This window comes from Ostrea edulis, chromosome 5 (assembly GCF_947568905.1).
Source record: "Ostrea edulis chromosome 5, xbOstEdul1.1, whole genome shotgun sequence".
Lineage (NCBI taxonomy): Eukaryota > Metazoa > Mollusca > Bivalvia > Ostreida > Ostreidae > Ostrea > Ostrea edulis.
Window position 1 is genome coordinate 10,277,305 of NC_079168.1, and position 14,849 is coordinate 10,292,153.

Here is a 14,849-nt window from a genome sequence, read left to right on the forward strand (position 1 = left end):
TAAACTAAATGTGGATTCTGAAAAATTCTAAAGACCTTTTAGTAAACTTGAAATTGCATAGCTTTTCTCAAATCAACAACACCAAGACGTATGAATTTTCAACACTTTACACGACCATTCCGAACAATAAATTAAAGGCTAGACCTTTTGACATTATAGACAGTTCTTTCATCAGTAAAAATGGAAAACGGAAATATTCGTATCTAGTTATCAGTCATTTAAAAAATTAATATCTAAAACACAACTCTGGTTCCACGCACAATTACTTTGAAGTTGAAATCAAAATATGCTGGAGTTCCTCATTGACAATATCAGTAGTCGTTGGTGATCAGTTCTTTCAACTTTTTGTTGTAATCCCTATGGGCACGATTTGTGCTCCTTTGTTGGCTGACCTGTTTTTTATAATCTTAAAGACCCAAAAATAATAACGTACGGTTTCTTCACGTATCACTGGATGTGGGCGGAGCTCATCTATGGTCATTGTTATTTACCTGGCCAACAGATCAGGGTGTTATGTATACTTTTGATATACACAGGACATGTCTCAGGGGCGTCTGCAGAGTTCCAATGGTGATAGTATTTGTATAGTGGTTGTATCTTTTACAGTAGCTGACACACAGTTAATACCCACCACCCATTTTCTCTCTCTCTCTCTCTCTCTCTCTCTCTCTCTCTCTCTCTCTCTCTCTCTCTCTCTCTCATTCAATGGCTGAATAACTAATTTCTTTCATAAATATAGAGCTATCATCAATTGATAATATACAGTGAAACTTCTCTAAACCAGCTGGCTCTCGGGCCGAAAAAAACGGCCGGTTTGGAGGGGTGGCCGGTTAACCGAGAATTTAGCATTTAGAGACATTTTATCTCAATATTCACAACGTAGTTACTATTCCAATTCCTCTGGTGGTAAATTATCGGCGGAGATCAAATAAGTCCGCTTGTACCTACAGGTAATTATACATGTGTAATTAATAAGAAAAAAAATATTCTCAATGAAATCATCTAATTTTATACTGAAAATCTACAACAGGATTCCGATACATAAAGAAAACACAGAGGCATATTGGAATTCCTATTACCTATAAAACTCTGTTTACATACATCGCTTATATCATTAACAAATTTGCTTTGACGTTTTTGAAAAGTACAGTAGTAAATATAAAATTGTTGTTTGAATATTTCTTAGGAATTTTAAGTCTATGGAAACCAAGAAAATTAAATTATTTTGTTAATGATTATCATTAAAAGTCTTGGGTTTGTTTTCTTTATTAACTACCGCTTATATCCATACGATAGAATGATGCAACAATATGGCGTTTGATACTGTATTCATTCAATATGCTCCTAACTGGTTTTTTGGTTTTTTTTTACATTTTGTACAGAATTTGGAAGGGTCACTTGGATTAGCTAAGTGTCAATTAACACCCTTGTTATTGTACCTTGACTGCCCAGGTAAACGATAGAAATTAAAGAGGCCACTTGTGTTTTTCACACCTCCGGTCAATAATTTCCCATCTGGTCAGTTTGTCAGTCGATTTGCACACCCAGACAATCTTGATCACCCTCTGGCCAAACTTTTCAAAAAGTGGCCGGTATGATAAGGGTAAATTACACATGTTTGTTAACAAATGTACTTTAAAAAGTGACCAATGTCCGGTTTTCAGGGGTGGCCGGTTTTGTAAGACTTTCTTTGTAAGGAAATGTTAAGATTTCTGCCGGGACTTTGAGAATCGGCCAACATTCAGGGAGAACCGGTTTTCTGAGGGGCCGATTTGGAGAAGTTTCAGTGTAAATTATTTCAGTAAGTTACAAGTTTTAGAAATTAATGTGCAAAGTATTGTTTGATTTCTGATTGTGTAATTTATAATACATGTATATGGAGAAGAAAAGAATACAATTATATTAAAATTGCATTGTTAATAATTGTGAGAAAATATCAGTTGTGGACAGGTCCATGCTATCAAAATTCTGGTATACTGGGCTTTCTCAAGATCTAAAGAACGCCTGTACTAATTCACTGTTATAGCTATCAAAACACCTCTCAAGACCAGTCTCTGCAGATGTCACTCCACCTGAGATCTATTGTTAAATGTTTGAATGACAGGCGACTAACAATTTGGGGGTGTTACCTTAAAGTTGGGTCTTTAAGAAGCAGATTTTATTCAAAAACCTTTACGTGAGAAGAAAAAATCTCTTGTTGTGGCCTTCAATGCGATATTTTGAGATGTCGGGGACATTTTATCTATTAACAACTTAGATATTTTGTTGAAAATAGAACTTCACGGCAAACTAACAACTCAACTCTATGATAAACGGAATGATTTCAGCTTCTGCATTGCCAACTTCCCATATTTATGTAACAAATATCCCATCATCACCTATGTATGGTGTTTATATCTCTCAACTGATTATATATATATATATGCAAGAGTTTGTTCTGCGTATGGACAGTTTGTTAATCGAATCAGGCTACTGAAAAACAAATAGATGGTGCAGGGGTTTCAACAGTCTCGTTTAGAGTCAGTATTTTGCAAATTCTATGGTCGTTATAACAATCTAGTTTGCCAATTCAACCTATAATTGGGTCAAATGCTGTCTGTCTTGTTTCACAGCGATTGTTACGTCATTTTTGGCACACCGATTTTGACTACGGATAACTCTATATTGCTTATTGGAGTTATGAGATTGATCACTGTTCATTATCTTCACCTTTCATATAAGGAATATTAAAATTAATAAAGTAAATGAAAAAGACCTACATATGGTGTTTATATCTCTCAATTGGTTCGATACGCAATAGCTTGTTCTGTGTATGATTAGTTTTTTAAATCGAGGGAGGCTACTGACAAACAAGTTGATGGTGTAAGGATTTCAACAGTCTCCTTTAAAATCAGCATTTTGCCAATTCTGTGGTCGTTATAACAATCTAGTTTGCCAATACAACCTATCATATCGATCAAATGCCGTCTGACTTGTTTTATAACGATTGTTGGTCGTGTTGGCACACTGATTTTTACTACGGACAACCCCATTTGTCTGATTAAGATATAGAGCTCACGGTTGGTGTGACCGGTCGACAGGGGATGCTTACTCCTCCTAGGCACTTGATTCCACTTCTGGTATATCCAGGGGTCCGTGTATGCCCAACTATCTATTTTGTATTGCTTATAGGAGTTATGATTTTTATTTATTTTAATGTTCCTTTTATGGCAGGTGACCAAATAAATAAAAAGTTGACAAAAAGAGTTCAGTTCCCAGTATTGTAATATCCAATGTAATTCATCAGTGTACTTACAAACACAAAATTTACAGTCTATACTAAACCAAAACTCTAGAGAATTCCATTTCTAGAAAATACACATTCCCAGTAAACAATTTTCTGTTGCACTCTCCCAAACAGCGTTTTAAAATAGATCGCCTACGTCACATGTTTTAATCAACAACATCAGATACAAATGCATTATACAACACCCCCCTTTAAAATGTCTGAATGGAAACTTAGTTCTCGAAAAATCAAGATCTGAATGCAGATACATGAAGTTGAAGCAACATATATGAAACTTAAATACAATATATATATGATATTCTCTCTCTCTCTCTCTCTCTCTATATATATATATATATATATATATATATCACTAAATAATCACAAGTAGGTACTTCCCTCCGAGTGGCCGAGTGGACTTACGCACTGGTTTGACAATCTTGCTAGGCGGTGGGTGCCGTACGTCGCTGGTTCGACCCCGGGCTGGGGCGAAAATGTTCAGTACCTAGTTGTGATTATTTAGTGCTTTAAATATTTATTAATTGATTATCACATGTATCGTTTAGATCCTAGGGGTAAACGTAAGGTTGGGTGTTATAATTGTTTGTTTGTGCTTTATATATATATATATATATATATATATATATATATATATATAACTCTCTCTCTCTCTCTCTCTCTCTCTCTCTCTGCACGTTTTTCTTACTTTTCTTTCAATTTCTCTCATTCCGTGGAAATCTGGGTTAGAATAGGTCCTCAGTACCCCTTGTTTGTCGTAAGAGGCGACTAAATGGGGCGGTCCTTCGGATGAGACTGCAAAAGCCGAGGTCTCGTGTCACAGCAGGTGTGGCACAATAAAGATTCCTCCCTGCTGAAAAGCGGTAAGCGCCGAGCATAGGCCTAAATTCGCAGCCCTTCACTGGCAGTGGTGACGTCTACATATGAGTGAAACATTCTCGAGAGGGACGTTAAACAATATCAAATCAATCAATCAATTCTCTCTCTATGCTATTATTTTTAAGAGCCGTATATCAAACACGGCGGAATAGAATGGACGCACTTCAACAACGGGAGAACGTTTTTGTGTTTATTTTTACATCCACGCTCTGGTCTATATTAAGGACAATCAAACACAGAACACAGCAGACAACAGAAACAAACAAATGTGAAAAAAGGTCTAAAGTTAGTAGGTAAAATTGACCGTGTCGATACACAAAAATACTGATTTATCCTCTGTAAACCTAGTTGCAGATCTGCAGTTATCCGGGGAAATATTGGGACAGACCAGAGAGCGACAACCCCATCCTTTAAAAAACAACTTAAAGGGGGTGATTTGCGTTTATTCTAAATATATTTGGTTTTTCATGTTAAACATCAGGGCCCTGTTGCACAAAATTTATTTGAGTTTAACCGACAGTTCACGTTTAATTACTACTATGTAAATGTAAGAGTTAATGATAAGTTAACTGTTAGTTAAAGTTAACTAAGTTTCTTGCAACTGAGTCCAGAAAAATATCTCAAAATGGTAATCAAACTTTGAACCTTCTGAATGCAATCGTCTGTGTAATAAAGACTCGAGTCTTGTATATGTTTACATACAAACTAGTGAATTGTTAACTTTGTAAGATCTAATTTAAGCATTTTAATTTTGCACAGCCTCTTTAAAATCTAAATGGTACATTTTACCTAAAGGATACTTGAAATGTAATATATAATGATAAACTTAGATCGATAACCAATTAAACATACATGTTCTAATCTTTGTAAGCAATAACATACCCAAATCCTTGTTTACACAGCATATAATAAAATCTTTGTAATGAGCGTCAGTCATAATGTATAACCTTTTTTTAAATTCTTTGAAACAAATTAATTAGACAGATTTTGATCATTAAAAGTGGAACACAAAATTTTGAGGAAAATCGGGATCTAAGTTTTAAAACACATTTTATAAGAAAGTAAAATTTTCAGTATATGTTTGCATTTAGTTTTTGGATAAACCGAAATTTTCTTTTAGAAATATCTATGCTAGATTTATCTTGTGATAAAACTATTTTAACTTTTTTCTTAGTTCATTGTCTTGAGGTCTGGTGTCATGACCTTCCAGTAGAATGATATGAGATCATAGCCAGAGCAAGAATATGAATGTGACGTCACTAGAATTTTTTTTTGTAGATATGTTACATACAACATTTTGTGTCTTGCTAATGTTATTGTAGACCGACATACATTATTAGAAACATATTTACAAACACAACTCAAACCTTTCACTGCTACGTTCTATAAAACTATGGGTCTATTTGCAAAATTTCAATTATCAGAGGTTTTCCGAAAACTGTAATTGTATAATGGCAGGTTAAAATGGATACTTATCTTAGTTGACACCGAGAAGCAAGTCGTTCAGTTGTGTCAACAAACAGGTGATTCACGGCATGATATAAACCATTTTATGCACCAAAACAATATGGTAGATTCTACAATATGCTTCCGAACCTTTCAAACGCCTGATTTTAAGCAGATGATAAAACGCTCATGAATATTATGGTTATCACAATGAAAAATACTAAGAATGCAATGCCACAACATTTGTCTAATTTAGAAGCCAATGTCTTCATTCGGCTTGTTTCTCCAGACGACGTACACACTTTTCGATCTTCTGGCGCTTTGTTTGGTCTAATATTATCGCTGTCCAATTCACAGACAGTGTTTAATTTATTAGATGTAGGTCTTCGGAACTTTTTCTGCGTGAACAAGCATAACATAAAGTTTGTAAATGGTCCTGTCGGTTCATTGTCCTCTGTAAAATATATGCTTAAAATGAACGCCAATGCTAACATAATCAAAGAACTATAAGTCATAGTCAGGATTAAATACAACGAAAACAACGACAAAGATAGACTTGTTTGGGGCATTTTGTCCGTGACTAGTGTCAAAAAGACAGCAAAGGACAACAGAATTGTAACAGCAAAGGACACCCTTTCTCCGGATTCGATTGGAATGGCGAATACAAACAGATTTGCAAGTGCTAGAAATAAAATCGGGGCGAAAATGTTTATTAACAGAAAAGTTGGTCGTCTTTTTATTCTAATATTAGCCTTGACTAAAGAAATCCCTGTTGTTCCCATTTCACTCCCATAGGCGGATTCCAGCTCCCAAATGGTATTTGGTTCAAATGCGTAAGTGTTGATGTGTGTTTCAATGTGTAAGTTTACTTCCTCCGGTAGAACAAGACTCGTGAATTCTAAACTGCAATGATGTGAATCAAAAGGATAATACGTCACGTTCGGAGAACAAATTGTTGATGTAATAATACCGGTGGTAAGCATGGCGCTGCCGTCAAAAAAGTACGTCACGCTTTGTACTTTGTCATCTCCCAGATTTACCTGGAAACTAGTTGCAGAATTTATCAGAAACAATGATGGTGTCCACACTTTCGACATTGGTAGCCGCAATATTGTCGTTTGGCCATAATTGGATGGATTCCATTGCATCAATTCGTCTCGCCATGTTAAGGTCAACCCACAAACCATATCTAGAACTCCTTCAATTTCGTTAAACTTGTTGAGGGCTTTCGCAAGAAAGCTCATATTGACGTGCACTGCGTCTGTCTGAAACGTCACCGGTCGCACGTCTTTGGAGTAATTCCTCAACATATCTGTTTGTAGAATCCTGTGTATTTCGTACGTATTTGACTGAACAGAAACGATGAAAATGATCAAATTAAGCACACAATAATATGTTGTTGCCACCATATTTCCAAATTGCAATCGACTCCAAACATCGACAGAAACTCCAGGCATATGAAATGAACGTGTTCAACATTTGAATTAAAATTGTTCTGTATTTTCACAGATCAATTGAAAATCTAGTTGCTTAAACCTCATTGGTAAATAATCAATTTGGAGTAAATATCATTATTACCGACCCTTCGGAACCCAGTCAACGGGTCATCGCATTCAATTACCGGTAATGATAAAGCGAACTGTAATTTTATGATCGGTTTATCTGTAGATTTGATTGCGTTTCATTAAATTCCACTTAGCCTTCACAGGCATGTCCATAACCACTGTACCCATGTGAATTTTATGAAAGGGTTATACGTGCTTGTAATCATGAGTCATTTTCTACCCAATAGGTTTACTGAAACAATTAATTTATCCGGTGATTTATCTTTACGCAAAGTAATAGATCCTAAATGTTACTTAGCTTATAGATTTAAAATTTACTGCTAAGAACTGTGCAGCATTATACCACTAATGTTCACCGATGCAGTCTTCTTTTGTAGATGATAGGGATCAAATAAAGCCTTACCACATAAAACAATGTTAATATATATGAGCACGAAAAGCCAACAACACCCTACTTTCTTAAAGTGTCGGATCTAAACCGATACAAGGGCAATAAGAAATGTTTAGAAGCACTGGATAGGCCACCTCAAATTTTCAACACACACAGTCCGCGTCTTTATCAAATTAAGTAAACAAATACCACATGCTACACACTACTCAAAAATGACAAATATTTACAAACTCTAAATGTAAAACATGTAGTATTCGCCATCCAGTGCCCTTTTACTGTTAGAGTTTGTTTATTCCTTAATCTAGTTTATCAACATAGCATTTATTAACGATATATGTCTTCAGGAAGATAAAATATCTATATATCAATGAAAAGTAAATAAATGAAATTAAAAAAAAAAAAGAAATGAAAACTAGCACTAAAACTAAACTACCAAGGCTTAGAAAAAAACTGAACGTCTACATATTGAGCGATTGATTGAATGTTATTTAATATCCACTCATATGGAGACGTCACCATTGCCGGTGAAGGGCTGTAAAATTTAGGCCTATACTCGGCGCTTTCGCCTTTGAGGAGGGAAAGATCGTTATCGTGTCTCACCTGCTGTGACACGAGGCTTCGGTTTTACGGCCTCATCCGAAGAACCACCCCCATTTAGTCGCCTCTAACGACAAACAAGGGGTATTAAAGACCTATTCTTACCCAGATTTCCACGGGACGTCTACATCTTGAAATATGGAGCAATAAATCAAACGTCTGTTCTCAACAAGAGTCAAGACTATATAGCACGTATTTATGTGCTCCACTAAACATGGTTTCAGAAATTAACCAACAATTACCCATAGGTTTTAGAATTCAAGACATTCCAGAAGATGTACGCCGCATTTCAATCCCCGGATATTGTGAATGTCAGCAACCCGTCGAAGTGGTTTGACTAGAAAGAGAGATGCTCGCGCTTCAGAGAAAGGCGTCGAAGTTAAACAAGGATAAGCTAAAGGTACAGATCAGCACTATCATCTTCACAACAGGTAAGGAGGCCGAACTCATATTCAAGTCTCATCAGTTCGCAGACAAGGATGATAAGAAGAAATTCGATAAATTGTTAGAAATTCATATCAAAATTAAGGATTATCTCCTTCATGCATAGCTCTTATCCTTGGACGAATTTGGCTCCATTTTGTTGTTGTTGTTGTTTGTTTGTTATTGTTTTGGTTTTTTGTTCGGGTTTTCTTTTGGCACTCTAGTTTTCCTTTTAGCTCTCACAAATTCATTGTTATTTCGAATTTTAAAACATTCGGCTTGAGCATCACTGAAGAGACATTATTTGTCGAAATGCGCATCTGGTGCATCAAAATTGGTACCGTATAAGTTTTACATTATGACCCCTGGGTCGAGGCCTCTGCTGGTGGACTGTTATTCCCCGAGGGTCTCTACAGCCCAGTAGCTAAGTACTTCGTTACTAGCTTCAAAATACGGATGTATATTCAATTGCTGGGATAAAATTTAGAAATTCATTTCAAAATTAAGGACGATCTCCCTCATGCATAGCTCTTATCCTTGGACGAATTTGGCTCCATTTTTTATTGGATTGTTTTGGCACTCTAGTTTTCCTTTTAGTTCTCACAAGTTTATTGTTATTTCAAATTTCCAAACTTTCGGCTTGAGCATCAATGAAGAGACATTATTTGTCGAAATGCGCATCTGGTGCATCAAAATTTGTACCGTATAAGTTTTACATAAAGCATTCAATAAATTCGATGAATATTTTTTAATTCAAAGAGGAATGTTATTCATGAACGCGCAATACTTCTCCGGCGAGGTCAGCAACTGGGTGAGTCAATTGAACATTTCTTAGAAATCTGGCTAAAACATCACAGTATTGTGAATTTTCTAACAAGAAGGAACAGATCAGAGATCGCTTGGTGATAGTGATATTTGACAAAGAACTTTCCGGGAAATTGCAGTTCAGATAAGAAATGACACTTGGAAAAGCGGTCGAAATAGCTCGCAAATCAGAAATGGTAAAATCAAAAATCAAAGGTCAGAGCGTATCAACTACAAATGTCGAGGCAGTCAGAAAACACAACACATATCAAGTTCAGCAAAATATTAGCAATAACCGAGGCAGAGGTCATGAAAACGGGGAGGTAATGATAATATGGTACAGAGTCGGGGGGAATTGTAGCCAATATAATCTACGAGAAACAAGGAATCGTCGTTTAGCAAAGGGCAAACAGTGCTGTCTTTAACATAAATATGATCACTTCGTTGTGTGTGGTAACCAAACTTGTGTAGCTGAAACATTACAACCTGAACCTTCTGAATAGTGTACGGAATGGGGATTTCTTGGATCCATTACCTATTGTGATGAGGAGAATGAGGCCTGGAAGGTGAACCTGAAAATATGTGGGGAAACTATAACATTTATAATTGATTCAGGAGAAGGCATCACAGTCATGGTTGAATCAATCTACCGTGCACTTCAGTACCCACCATAACTGAAAACTGACAACACAGCTTTATTTCACCCGGAAGGAGGACTCACTTGACTAGGTGTTTTCAATGCTGAAACTCACTTTAAGGACCACAACTTTGTGTTTCCAATTCATGTCATCAGAGGAATCAGTAACGTTGGGATTTATCATGAAAATTGACATTATTGAACCGAGTTTGTTTGGACGTTTTGGGGTTGTGAAATTTGAGCCCATCAGAATAGCTTTCAAAGATGGTGCAAAGCCGTACTGTTTACCAATGCATGGCGAATTACATTTCCACTGACGTCGAAAGTTGAAGCCGAATTAAACAGACTGGAGAAAGAAGGTATCGTTGCAAACGCGGAAAGGCCAATGGATTGTTGTGCCAAGATATTGACGATGGTAGAGAAAAACGGAAATGTGAGAATTTGTGTAGACCTCCAAAACGTTGTATGAAGCTGTGAAAAGGGAACACATCATGCAGCCCAACCTTGATGATATGTCTCCCAAAATAGCTGGATTGTCACTGTTTTCAAAACTCGATGCCTCTGGTGGATTTTACCAACTTCCGTTGCATTGTGACAGCTGCGAATTGACAATATCTATAACGTCCATGCGTATATATTGCTTTACACTAGTACCATTCGGAATACAATCCGCTCCAGAAATATTTTGCACAAGATGAGAGAATTACTGCAGAGAATCGCGGGAGTGGAGGTCAACATTGATTATATCTTTATTCACGGGAAAACTTGCAAGGCACGTGATGACAGACTTCACACAGAGTTGCAAATAATTCATGAATCAGGACTGAAATGAAATCGGGAAAAGTGTGAAATTGGCAAATCTGAGATAGAGTATTTTGGTCACAACATTGCATCCAAGGGAATTCAAGCCGACGTTATCAGGTAATAGTGGGCTGTTTAGGAAGATTCATTCTTGAGTCAGTGATCAGTCCAAAGACAGGCATGCTGATATCCGAAAGAGTCTAGTTATGGGACCAACCATAGATTAACACGTTCACTCGTATTAAAGAACTACTTACAAGTGTTCCAGTGTGGACATTCTATGATCAACAAAAGTCAATTGTTATCAGTGCAGATGCTAACAATTTCGGTTTAGGAGCTGCACTTTTTCAGGAGAGAGATAATGGATTAAAGCCAGCGGCATACTGTTCAAGAATATTGACCAGTGCCGAGTTGAAATTCGCTCAGATCGAAAACAAATGTTGCGCTTTGGGCATGTGAACAGTTTTCGGGTCACGTGGTAGGACTAAAGTCATTTAAGCTCCTTATAGACCACAAACCACTTGTTCTTCTTATCAGTACCCCAAAACTTAGGCAAAGCTCCTTTACGCTGTCAGGGCATGTTCATGAGACTAAGATGATACAGCTTGCATGCAGAACATGTTCAAAGAAAACACATAGTTCCTGAAGCACTTTCAAAAAGTACAATCGAAAGACAAAAACAATTCAGAGTGAGGCAATACAGCGGAGGTCGGCCACTATGTTGATTTACTAGAACGTTCGAGTCAACTATCAGACATGCTACTAGAGCAAATCAACCACACAAGACATGGATGGCCGACGCACATATTACATCTACAGGAAGGAGTTGCGAGACTCTTTGTGTTCAGATGACTACTTCTGTACAGAATTCGAATTTTTCTTCCAGATTCACTTCGAAGTGAAATTCTGATGAACACCCATGATGGGTACCTTGGACTTATGAAATACCGCGCAAGAGTTCTGTATTATATTTGGTGGCCTGGTATCGTTATTAGTTCCTGTGTATTTTGCCAAACTCACCAAGTCTAAAGAGAACCGTTGAAGTACACTGCATTACCGAATCGACCATGGCAGAAAATTGCGGCAGATCTGTGCATTTGGATGGAGTCATAGACTAGTTCTCTAGATTAATCGAGATTGCTTTTCTTCAGTCCATCACCAGTGAGCATATAATTGGCATTGTAAAGAACATGTTTGGGGAATACCTAAAGAGCTCGTATCAGGCAATGGTACATAGTTTACCTCAGAATCATTCAATAATTTGCCGTAAACTACAAACTCCGACAGATATTTACGAGTCCTCATTATAGGAGGAGTAAGCATCCCCTGTCGACCGGTCACATCCGCCGTGAGTCAGATATGTATTTTTCTTAGCTGGAAAAGAAAGATGTTTCGGATTTATGTTAGAACTCTACCTATTAATACATCAGTTGTTTGTGCAACATGTGATCATTGTGGTACTCCTGTGTATGACGTCATGTTTCTGTGTTCTGGGATAGTTACATTGACAGCACGTGTTGAGGTGCTCCACTAAACAAGATACTAACCAACGACGTTGCATGTAACTCTTTTGTCAAATTGAACGATAACTTTGATAAATCAAATGACAATTTCCAATTTAATTCGTCAGTTTAAAACTTTGCCGATGTCAGCCACCCTTTTACGTGACGAACTCGGCAAATCACCTCAAAGTAAATCCTGGCGATTAAAAAAATACAACGCATTCACATCTACTTAAACGAATCTGCTCTTCTGATTGGTGGAATTATTGCTTTGACGAAGATGTTGTCTTATTTCCTTTTAACTTTTTAACGGATTATATGTCTTCACACTGATTTTGTTGTAAAAAAAAAAAAAAAAAAAAAATTCTGACAAAAATGCCAATTTATATTCTTAACCCCATGGCGCAATCGCGTTAGAGGAATATCGTTCATAAGTTTTGAAAAGGAAACCAACTTTTTGATGCTGAGGAACATTTTTGCGCTAATCTTACTATTTTCTTATGTCCCTTTGTTTGGATTTGTCATTTCAATCAAAAAAGTGTCGTCTGCTGTCAACACCATGTTATGTTTTGACACTAGTTATCGAACAAGGAATTTGTCATGCTGAATAATCCATTAGTTACAGATAATATATAATTGTACCATTGAATATGATCCAATTGAATTCAGGTTTTGGTGTATTTTTAACCTTATAGACATTTTTGTAGTAGACTTGCACGTGTCTATCGTTGAAATTCTAACCTGGAAGTGCTTTAAATCTTCATTGTTGAATCGTATCACGGGATATATATATTTCAAATACCGGAAGATTACATCGCTTCTTCGGCGCAATCTAAATTCCAATTACATAAGATGTCCATGGCTTGTTACATAAGATATCAATGGTTTGTTTCAAGGGTATGATCCTCTTTACGGTGTTCTTGTTTCTTGCTGAAGAAGACAAACAAACAAATAAATAGTAAAGGAATTAAAATATTGTTAATTTGAGTTAATCCATGTACCACTATGACAAACCAAAGTTCCATTTAACAGAATATAGTGCAATTAAATATCGCATTTCGATATTTAATTCATGATAGATGAAGGCACTTAATTGTTTTACATAAAAAACAAACTTTCAGTCTCCATTAGATTTATTAATTCTAGCTTTTATAATGTATCTACGATTTAATAGTCTCTAGTCAATCTAGCCACACATGAGCAAAACCTCAAACTAATTGCAACAGAAATGAAATATTGATTATTCATGCAAGAAAACACATGCAAACAATGTGTCGGTTTTTGTATTTCAATGTAAAATGATGTGTTTTTCATGAAAACCGCTAAAAACTTGAAATTGAAGAAAAGGTCCATTTCATGTAATATAGAGTAAAAATCAGTTTCATATTTCAAATTTCAACCTTGAAATGTTCGATTAAAACTTTTGACAGCAGAATATATTCTTTCCTTGACTGTAATTTTTGGGTAAAATCTTCCTTTTTTTAATACAATTGTTAAAGTTTGATATTCTAAGAAGAAATCCCACATTTGTTTCCATATATTTGAGGCTCCCAATAAAGAAATGAGGTTAGGATTTACTTTAAAAACTGTGCTCCTCTTCTGCAGCTGTAGTTAGTGGCAATGGCTGGACTTGTAGAAATGATATTGTGTTAGACAATACTTCACAAGCAAATCTCTCTATGGTATTTCGTCGTACAATGTACAAAGTCGCTATGATATCGACACCAGAAGATAACTTTTTCTCTGTGAAATCCTCATTTAGGAAGGTGAAGATAACGAACAGTGATCAATCTCGTAACTCCTATAAGCGATACAAAATAGAGAATTGGGCAAACACGGACCCCTGGATATACCAGAAGTGGGATAAGGTGCCTAGGAGGAGAAAGCATCCCCTGTTGACCGGTCACACCCGCCATGAGCTCTATATCTTCATCAGGTAATTTTGACCCATAATAGGTTATATTGGTAAAATAGATTGTTATAACGACCATGCTGACTTTAAACACGACTGTTGAAACCCTTATACAAATACAAATATTTATTGGCACAAACACAATTACAATAATTGGCAAAGGCCCATTAAACATCATTTCATAATGTTTACATAATCTTTATGTAGTCGAAAGTAATTGACTTCTGTATTCAAAACAGTCTCTGATAAATTTCACAGTAATTTTAAGACTTTATGTATATTACTGTTAAAATAAATTTGCAACATGTATCTTGGCCTATGTAATGTGGAATTTTATTAACAAATCAATTTTCCCCAAAGATTTTTTTTTAAGTTACATTTCTCACTTGCGACAAAGGTTTAAAAGTCTTTAGGAGATGGTATATCAAGACGTCATATTACCCGACAGTATGTTAAGTACTACATGTATCTGGGGGGGGGGGGGGGGGGGGGGGGGGGGGGGGCGGGGGGGATCTGGCTTGTCGAAGCTCGCCATGCCCTTCTGTTGGCAGCTGTCGTGAGAAGATATGGCATCGACATTTTTAGTTCATTCTATGGATATGCATAAAA